Here is an 11098-nt window from a genome sequence, read left to right on the forward strand (position 1 = left end):
ACAATAATAGCTCTGCTAAGACTGCTAGGATTGCAAGATACCTCTCCTTCCTCATGCTCCCTTTGTCACCACCATGTCTCCCTTGGCCACATCAAGGTAACCGCTGCCCTGCTTTGGCCCTTGATACAGCTGGATCCCTAAAGTGTGTATTCTGTAATATTTGATGTCTTGTACTCAATACTATGCATGTGAGATTTGTCCATATTTCTGGGTATAGCTATAGATTGTTTATTTTATATGATGCATAGTAGTCAATAGTAAGGATATTCTAGAACTCTAGAACTTGTTTATCCAATCATTTATTGACAGACTATTTGACAGTTTCTCATTTCTTGGCTGTTATGAAAAGGGCTGCTATAAACATTCTTTTTTTTTTTCTAAGATTTTATCTATTTATCAGAGAGAGAGAGGGGGAGAGAGCGAGCACAGGCAGACAGAATGGCAGGCAGAGGCAGAGGGAGAAGCAGGCTCCCCGCCGAGCAAGGACCCCGATGTGGGACCCGATCCCAGGACGCCGGGACCATGACCTGAGCCGAAGGCAGCCGCCCAACCAACTGAGCCACCCAGGCATCCCTGCTATAAACATTCTTGCATGCATCTTCTAGATCACATATCTGCACAATCTCCTTGTGTCTATACTTACAAGTGGATTGTTGAAGTGCTTATGTTCTGCTCACAGATTTGACAGTGTCCAACAGTCTCATAGTTGTACAAATTTATGTTTGCACAAACACTGTAGAGAATTCTAGGTGCTGTTCAAGCTCATCAGACCTCAGTAAGGTCTGCCTCTGCTTCATCTGGTAGATGAGTAATAGTGGTTTGCATTGTGGTTTTAATAACGGTATCTTTTCTTATGTTTTTAGCTTTTGGGATAGTCACTTTTGTTATTTTTTGTAACAAAAAACATTGCCTTTTTAAAATATTATGCATGTTTTCAATTGTTTGTGTTTCTATTTGATCTTTGTGTCACTGTGTGTGTGTTGTATTCTTGAATAGCTACTTAGAGTAGATATAATATTTGTATTTCACAACTGAAACACTTTAGGCAGTTTAGAATTCTTTGGTTTTTTTCTGGGACTGTTTTCTAGGTTTGGTAGCATAATTATCTCTATCTCATCATCCAGGGAATATCTCAGTTTCAATCTCATGCAAGGAACTTGTGTGCAAGACACTCTTTTGACACATGAGACAAAATAACAAACATGAATCTGTCTGAGATTATGAAAGGACCTCCCTTCTTCTTCCTGAGACCACACTTTCAGAGCTCTCCTTCACAAACTAGGTTGTGACAGACTTATTTACTCTAGTAAGGACACCTATTATGCCAGAATCTCATTTATCACTTAAACATATCTCAAGGTGCATGCTCTCCCAAAAGGGAAGAAGATCAGAGACTGATTCTCACTGCATTAATGTAATACTTGTAATATTTGAGTGGTTTTCCAGGGCTATCTGAGACCGCGTTCAATCACTTTCTGTTTCCTTATGGCATAATTTTTGCGGTTATTGTGGAGGTAATCTTTTACCTTTGGAGTTTAGCACATCAGAGAAAAAGCTGGATATAGCTTCTCTTATAATTCTCACTCCCAAATGCAAGACTATCCCCAAAGCAGGTATAAGTGTAATGGGCTTTACTGAATAGGGGTAGGGGATATCATTTTTTAATGATTTTGTCTTAATTCCACCTAGTTCACATACAGTGTTATATTCGTCTCAGGTATACAATATAGTGATTCAACACTTCTGTACATCACCAATGCTCATCATGATAAGTACACTCCTTAATCCCCCTCACTTAACCCAGCCTCCCACCTGCCTCCCTTCTAGTAACCATCAGTTTGTTCTCTCTAGTCCAAAGTCTGTTTCTTGGTTTGTCTCTCCCTTTTTTCCCTTTGATTATTTGTTTTGTTTCCTATATTCCACATATGAGCAAAATCATGATATTTGTCTTTCCCTGACTGACTTACTTTGTTTAGCGTAACATTCTCTAGTTCCATCCACGTCACTGCAAATGGCAAGATTTCATTCTTTTTTATTGCTGAATAACATTCGATTGTGTATATGTATACCACATCTTTTTTATCCATTCATCAATCAGTGGAAACTTGGGTTCCTTCTATATGTTGGCTATTGTAAATAATGCTGCAATAAGCATAGGGGTACATGTCCTTTTGGATTAGTGGTTTTGTATTTTGGGGATAAATATCAGTAGCTTGAGTGCTGGATCATAAGGTAGTTCTATTTTTAATTTTTTGAGGAATCTTCATACTGTTTTCCTGAGTGACTACACCAATTTGCATTCCCATCAACAGTACAAGAGGGTTCCTTTTTCTCCACATCCTGGCCAGCAACTGTTGTTTCTTGTGTGTTTTTAATTTTAGCCATTCTGATATCTCATTGTAGTATTTTTTACAAAGATTTATCTATTTATTTATTTATTTATAAAATTTTATTTTAGTTTTTCAGTGTTCTAAGATTCATTGTTTATGCACCACACCCAGTGCTCCAGGCAGTACGTGCCCTCCTTAGTACCCACCACCAGGCTCACCCAAACCCCCACCTCCCTGCCCTGCAAAACCTTCAGTTTGTTTCTGAGTCCACAGTCTCTCATGCTTCATGCCCCTCCTCCGATTTTTCGTAACTCATTTCTCCTCTCCATCTCCCAATGTCCTCTTTATTATTCTTTATGCTCCACAAGTAAGTGAAACCATATGATAATTGACTTTCTGCTTGACTTATTTCACTCAGCATAATCTTCTCCAGACCTGTCCATGTTGATACAAAAGTTGGGTATTCATCCTTTCTGATGGAGGCGTAATATTCCATTGTATATATGGACCATATCTTTTTTATCCATTCTTCTGTTGAAGGGCATCTTGGCTCTTTCCACAGTTTTATTTATTTATTTATGTATTTGAGAGAGAGAGCAAGAGCAGGGGGAGGGACAGAAGGAGAGGGAGCAAGGGGAGTCTTCCCCTGTGAGTGCAGAGACTACTGGGGGCTCCATCCCAAGACTCCAAGATCGTGACCTGAGCCAAAATCAAGAGTTGGAGGCTTAACCATCTGAGCCACCCCTCTCATTGTAGTTTTGATTTTTATTTTCCTGATGGTCAGTGATGATGAACATCTTTTCATGTGTCTGTTGTCCATTGGAATGTCTTCTTTGGAGAAATGTTCTGTTCACGTCTTTTTAAATTGGGTTAGTTTTTTGGGGGATGCTGAGTTTTATAAGTTCTTTATATATTTTGGGAAAATGGTGTTAGCAAAATTTGCATTGGGTGTCTAGTCCAGTGCTGGATTCCCAGAAGCACTGCCTTGGCTGGGGACTGCCTTCCAGGGTCCCGGGAGGAGGTTGGGTGCAGCACACAACCATGGCTGCCCACCCCCCAGCTGGGGGTGGTGTGGCAGCTGTGCAAGTTTGGACATAGTCTGCAACAGTGGATGGGGTACATGGTTGGGCACTGTAGGTGGGGGCAGCTGAGCATGCAGTAGCTGGGCAGAGATGCCGCTTTAACAGAATTTGCCCTGAGCGCTGGGTGGAGGCTCAAGGTGTTGGTGCAGCCCTGCCTCTGGCAAATGGCTGTGTTTAATTTGGAAGACAGGGGAGGAAAATGGTATCTGCGGGCTCTCTCATTTTCTGAGCAGTCCCCCAACAGGTTCTAAAATTAGAACAGACCGTTTCCCGTTTGCAGTAGGGTTGTGTAAATTGCTGATCTTAGGTTGCCTCCCTGTACAAGACGCTGTTCTTTTTAGGGCCGCAGCAACCTGGTTATTAGTCCCCCCTCCAGACTCCTCCCGAACTGAGTTAGCTGACCTTAAAAACTCCAGGCTCCAGGCCCACTGGTTTTACAAACTCACGGAATTTAGCCCCTCTAGTTTTTAAAGCAATAAATTATGGGGATTAGTCTTCCCCTTGTGATCTCCCAGGTACAAGGGCTCATTTCTCTCCCCTCTCATTGCACACAGCTCCCTCCCTCCTGAAGGGAGCCTCTCTCTGCCTTCCTGACCTTCTTAACCTTTCAGACTCAGCTTCTTCTCTGTACTGTGTTGTAGAGTCTGTTCTGCCAGTCTTCGGATTGCTCTCTGGTTTCTTGACTCCATCAAGAAATCTTGGGTGGGGTTGATCTCAGTATTCTCCTGTTCCTGAGTCCCCCTGCAAGCTCCCCTAATTCAGGGATATTTTTGCAACCATCTTTGCCTATCAGTTTTGGGGAGAATGATGTCTTCCAGTCCTCAGAAGCCCAAACCCTTTTGACCCTGTGGGTGCTCTCTCTCTCCTCTATCTTTTCTGTTTTCTTTTCTCTGGCCAGGATCTGATTTAGGAGAAAATAAAATGGTCTAGTAAGGCAAGTTAGCAGTCCCTTTTCATTATTTAGCTTTCTGTTGAGACTTGCAACCTGGTAGTTTCCTCCTTTGTTCCAGGAAGCACTTCAACCTATTTTTTATAAACATATGCATTTTCTTCTATGTCAAGAATAATAACCTGTTAGAAAAATAACCTTTGTTTTAGACAATATCATGTTATCCCAGTAGTTACTCTGCTGTGAGAGAGGAGGAGACCGTATGTAAACTATGAGTTTTATAAATGGGGCACCAACACCCTTGGGAAACCCTGGGGCACAAGTTCCACAGGTGGACAGAGGCATGGAGCTGAAATGAGGGCTCTGGAGCTTTGGTGACACTTTGAAACAAGTAGTAGCTACCCGTGCCATCACGTTTTTCTAGTTCATGAAACACGGGGGTGGAGGGTGCAGCGGAAGGAGGTGTCTCGAGAGAGTCTGCACCTTCTCTCGAGACAGAGGTGACAGGTGTCCCCTTAGGGACAGTGGTTTAGCTCTCCTTGAACACCCTGATGCAGTCTGCTAAGACCAATTAAGTCATGTCACTTTTCTGCACAAGATCTTAAAAGCTTCTGATTGCAGTTAGAAGAAAGTTCAGTCTCCATACAAGGCCTGTAAGATTCTATACAAGAGATTTAAAAATCATGTGCGTATTTTTCCCCAATGAAAAAGGAACCAATTTCCTGAAAATGAGCCTGTTATGAAAGTAGGTCTTCATTGTTTTCAGTTACGATCTGAATTAAAATAGCAGGAAGCACTGTTTGTTTCATGTGGACTTGAATGACCTCAGAGATTGTTATTCTGGCTTGAAATCTTTATGTGAGTTTATTTTAAAACATGTGACTATCTGGTTCAAAAGATAGAAGGGATTGCAACAGACAGGAAAGTTTGTGGAGCAGAAGCTGATAACAGGGGCAGAGTTTGGGTGCAGCTCCCAGTAACAGGAACAAGCAGATGCCTTCCATTGTGTCAGCTTTCTGTCTAACCCCTTGGGGATTTTATGTTGTTCTCACTGAAACAGAGACAAATAAGCATGCTATGTCTAGGTCTGAATACAGGCATATGTAGTAGAAGTATGTGGATGAGAAAAGAGAGGGTGGGAAAAGTTTAGCTTGTTTTGGGGGAAGAGACGGGAAAGGTACAGAACAAAATTCTCTTAAATAAAAAAGTACCAAGCTAACAAAAATAAAATTTCAAATGTTTGAATTTGGAGGAAAAAAAAAGATACTATCAATTACACTTCAATAATAAACATTAAAAAAAATGATGTTAAATTCAGGAAGAGAAGGTAGAATGGTGATTCCCAGAGGTTTGGGGGAGGGGAAAATGTTGCTTTTTAATGGGTATAGTTTCAGTATTTCAGAATAAAAAGTTCTGGAGATTTGTAACATAATACTGTGTATATAGTTAACACTACTGAACTGTATAGTTACAAATTTTAAAAAAAATACCCAAGAAACAATGATGACTGCACGTATGTGCAGTTGGGAAGGAAAAAGTTTATTGTTTGTCAGCAGCAAGAATATGGGTAGCCCTTGGGGTTTTAAATCTTTGTACACACCGTCTGGTCATTTTAGGAAGCTGCGAGCTGATCTACTGTCGGGGCTGCTGATGTACCGAGGATCATCACTGGGCCTCATCCAATTCATTCTCCATTCAGTCATCACAGTGGATTTTTTTATTATTATGTTAATCACCGTCCAGCATATCACTAGTTTTTGATGCAAGATTCCACGATTTTTAAAATAACTACCAATTAAGTCATGTCACTTCTCTGCACAAAATCTTAAAAGCTTCTATTTGCAGTTAGGAGAAAGTTAGTTTCCATACAAGGCCTGTAAGATCCTACACAATCTAGCTCCTGACTGCTGTTCTCTAAAGTCATGCTTGCTGTCTCTCTCCTTCGCTACGTGGATTGTCATTCAGGTAAATACAGTCTCCTTTCCTCAGTAAGCAAACAGGCACAGTCCTCTGCCTGAAACTCACTTCTCTCATATCTTTCCTAGTTGTGCTCTTACAAATTCATCATACTTTTTCTTCCTCAGGGAAGGATCACTGAACTGAGTAATCTAAATTGGGGTTCCTTCTACATTTACTCTTTGTACCCTGTACTACTTTTTTGCAATGCTTGTCAGATGTTCGAAGTCTCATTTGTTGGTATAACAGTTTAATATTTAAGTATTAAATATTAAAATGCTTCACATCAAAATGTTAAAAAAATTTGATAAAATTTGGTAAAAATTCTTACCCCTTGATAAACTAATGGGTAAGGTTATTAAATATTAAATTTGAAGGTTATTAAATATTAAAATATTTAAATATTAATATGTTTCACATCAAAATGTTAAAAAAATTGATAAAATTTGGTAAAAATTCTTACCGATTGGTAAATCAACAAAAAAAGAGAGACTGGGAGGATTTATGTTATGAGTTGGTAAGTTGGCTCGTGTTACTGTTTTCTCCATAGAGAGTTAGTTTAAACACATTTTGAAGCAAAGAAGACCTCTTTCTTTTGTCAAGTGGCCCCTCCTTCCATGCTTTCACCCAGCCCTTATGGCTGCTTAGACCCTGGAATACCTATTATGAGAGTAGAATGTGATTAAATGGAGATAGTTTTATTTATTCCAGTTCAGTAGTACCCAACTGTGGTGATTTTGCACCAGTGGTGATTTTTCAAAATGTCTGGAGCCATGTTTGCACTTGATCTTAGCCAAAAGGCCGAGAAGCTGTTGGAGCCATATTTGATTGTCACAAGTGGATTGGTTAGTAGAACAGGTACTACTGGCCTCAGGGGATTAGAGGACAGGGTTGTTGCTAAGCTTCTTATAATCAAGTGCAGCTCCTACAATAATCCAGCCGCAAATCAAGAGTGCCAAGGCTGAGAAACATTTTGTAGTGCAATGAAAGAATAAACTGCTGGCCAGGAAAGAATTACTGGTCACAGGGTCACCTGGGTGGCTCTGTTGGTTAAGTATCTGACCCTTGATTTTGGCTCAGGTCATGATTTTAGGGCTGTGAGATTGAGCCCTGAGTCAGACTCCACGATGGGTGTGGGGCCTGCTTGAAATTCTCTCTTTCCCTCTGCCCCTCTGCCCTGCTCATGCTCTCTCTCCTCAAAAAAATAAATAAAATAAAATAAAAATAAAAAAGAATAACTGTAACAAATGGATTGTTGAGTAAGGAAGTTATTCAGAAAAGAGTACATGAAAAAAAAAACCAGAAAAGAGTACATGAAGTTATTTTATATGAAATTCAGAAACAGATTAAATTTTTTGCTTGGTGATAGGAGTCTAAATAGTGTTTAACATTGACTAACCATAATGAATGAGGTTAACGTAGACTGCATTCCCATATGCATTTGATTCTATTTTCGCGTGTATTCTGTTGCTTTATTTCCAAATGTGGACCCCAGAGGCATACTCAGAATTCTAGATATTGTTAGATGTAAGTCTGTTAACTTGGATCTAAAAGCAAGGAGATTGGCTACTAAAAGTTGAACTGTTAAACAACCTCATCCTTTCATGAATAAGATTTTATATCAACAATTTATAAAATTGTATATTTCTTTCAAAAGTACTTACTCTCATTAGATCATAAGAGGATACTTGCAAGAGGATGCTTGATTTAGTCTAGAAAACAGGAAGGATATCACACCTTTTCTGATATTTACCCAATATGAATGTAATACTTGGGTGTTATTTAAGGTTAGAGTACATTTCCGTGAGGTTCTCTAACCACAATTATTCTGACGGGAGAGAGTTCAAGGTCTGAATGACATTAATTTTCACCCATATGTTAAAAGAAAAAATGGGAGCTTCTAAACTGATATAGAAATCTGATAGAAACACTTCCAGGTAGGAAAATAAGAGAATTCTTCCTATGCTGTGTGCTGATTCAGGCAGATTCTCCTCACTTGGAAATAACTGCAGCATTCCTATGTCTGTGCTTATCTACTGGCTTTAGACCAGCATGTGTCTATGTCAGCCCTTGATGGTTGTAAGATTCCTGCTAACTGGCAATGACCTTGGTAAAGCAACCCATTTTCTGCTTACATTAGATATGATCAATTAGAATTTCTACTTGAGAGGCACCAGAATGGCTCAGTTGGCTAAGTATTCAACTCTTGATTTCAGCTCAGGTCATAATCTCAGGGTCATGGGATAGAGCCCAATGTGGGGCTCTGTGCTCAGCACAGTCTGCTTGAAGTTCTCTTTCTCTCACCTGCCCCTCTCCATTTACATGCTCTCTCTCTAAAATAAATAAATAAAATCTTTTTAAAAAAGAATTTGTACTTAATACCCTGGAAGCCCCATTTAATTTTGGCTCTGTTAGAATCTTCTAATACAGCAGCATATACCAAAGGGATGTTATTTAAAACATGTAGCCTTTGATGTTTTCACATTCTTGCATATTCTAATTTTCTGCCTGGAGCTCTTTTCCACAGGTAAGAGCTCAACTTGAGTAATAGGTGCAAATACGACAAAATTTACTTTATACTCCTTTTTCCAAGAGGCACAGGACCCTTCTTTCATATGCTCAGCCAACTATGAGGGGCCAGCCAAGTTTATCTGTTGCATTAGATGAAGAATAAACTATGGTAATCACAATGAACAAATTGGTCTGTTAGGTAATGTATTTAAATGCATTCTTTAAACTTTAAATTACAAAAACACATAGGACACAGATTTTTTGTTAGAATGGAACAATGATATGTTGAAAACACTGTTATATTCAATTTCTCTATGTTATATTCTCCAGGCTTTGGAAAATAATGTTAAATAAAAGTAAAATATGAGGTTCATCTTCAAGTGGCAGCCATGGCAGGTCAAGAGGATCTGGTGCAGCAGAAGATTCACTAGGACTGGGCGAACCAAGAATACATTGAGGTCATCACCAGCAGCATTAAGAAAATTGCAGACTTTCTCAGCTCATTTGATATGTCTTGTTGTTCAAGACTTACAACACTAAATGAGAAATTGACAGCCCTGGAATGGAGAATAGAGTACATTGAAGTGCCGGTGACAAAAGGTGAGACCCTCACCTAGAGCTACGCCATGCTGCTGCTGGGAAGTTGCTTCATGGAACATAGGCTGATGTGGGAAAGGCCCCAGCAGCCTCAGCTCCTTCTTTTTTCCTTAAAGAGCAACAGGGCTTTTTCTTGTCTTTTTTTTTTTTTCTTCCAAAAGCGTGGACTTTGGCTTCTGCCATGTACATTGGAGTTGATGTGGCATGTGAGAAGTCATCCAGGGAAGCTCTTGGAACCAACATTAGGTGTTTTATCTTTTAAGTAGCATTTTGTAGAACTATCTGTCAGTGTATGAGGCACTCAGAGCCAGATGCCTGGCACTCTTTGTTAATTTAAGGTCCTCCCCAACCTCTCTTTCTCTCAGACTTTCCTTACAGCTCTCATTGCCTCTGCATTGATTCTAGAAGAAGTCTTTGTCTCCTTTTCACCTGTGGTGGGGGTTGGGAGGCAGTCCTGGCTGAGACACTTATGCCCTGCCAAGGTGGTCACCAGAGAATGTTGTTGCTAACCAACCAGTTTCTTGTCCTTTGGGGGAGGTAAAGGTCAGGCCCCCACTTGGCTTGAAGGGACATTTTCAGAATTTTCTTTCTGTCACTTGGGGTATCTTTGCCTCTTATATTTCCCTAATAAACTCCTCAACAAAAAGAAAAAAAAAGGAAAATATGAGCCACAAATAGCCAAATAATAATCACTGGTTTGTGTAGTCTCCCCTGCAGAGTGTGAATTAAAGGGAGCTGTGGGAAGATGTGAATTTTAATGCATTTTTGAAATTAAAAACCTGGCCTGTGGTGTCAAAGTTCTGAATGGACCATGGGACATTTAACTCCCAATAAAAAAAAGTAGAGAAGTTCAAGCCTCTTCAGAAGTAGTTTTCAAAATTTTATGTATAAGAGAATCACCTGAGGTGATTGTTAAAGACCAACCTAGATTATGTCAGGAACCCTGCTCAGTGGGGAACCTGCTTCTCCCTCTCCCTCTGGCACTCCCTCTGCTTGTGCTCTCTCATGCACACTCTCTCTCTTCAAATAAATAAATAAATAAAATCTTTTTAAAAAATATTAAAAAACAACCTAGACTCTTATGGCCCAGAATTTATACATGTAAGTACCACTGGTGAGTCAGATGTTTCTATAGGAAAAATGACAATGATCAAAACTCATTTTTGACTGAGGTGTTATTTTTAACTGATAGAAGTCAATTATGTAAGGATTCAGTTCATTGCTACATAGAGACCTGCGGAGGATTCACCTCAAGGCTCATTAAGTATAAGCAATAGAGTCTACAGGAGACTCATTTTGAACTGAAAGATGTTTCCAGATTGAAGTTGAGGGGATAGAGAACCATTGTTCATGCTAGTGGACCTCAAAAGAAAGCTGGGGTAGCAATCCTCATATCAGACAAATTAGATTTTAAACCAAAGACTGTGGTAAGAAATGTAGAAGGACACTATGTAATACTCAATGGGTCTATCCACTTCTTACCAAGAAGATCTAACAATTGTACATATCTATGCCCCCAATGTGGGAGGAGCCAATTACATAAACCAATTAATATCCAAAGTAAAGAAACCATTGATAATAATACATTAATAGTAGGGGACTTCCAACACCCCATTCACAGCAGTAGACAGATTATCTAAGCAAAAGGTCAATAAAGAAACAAAACTTTGAATGACACACTAGACCAGATGGACTTCATAGATATATATAGAACATTCCATCCTAAAACAACA

General features: G+C 39.6%; 1 pseudogene; it reads left to right on the top strand.

Annotated features, from left to right (window-relative positions):
• Positions 1–9109: 9109 nt before the first annotated feature.
• Positions 9110–10274, top strand: LOC132002013 (probable protein BRICK1; annotated as a pseudogene).
• Positions 10275–11098: the final 824 nt, after the last annotated feature.

The sequence above is a fragment of the Mustela nigripes genome, chromosome 14, assembly GCF_022355385.1.
Source record: "Mustela nigripes isolate SB6536 chromosome 14, MUSNIG.SB6536, whole genome shotgun sequence".
NCBI lineage: Eukaryota > Metazoa > Chordata > Mammalia > Carnivora > Mustelidae > Mustela > Mustela nigripes.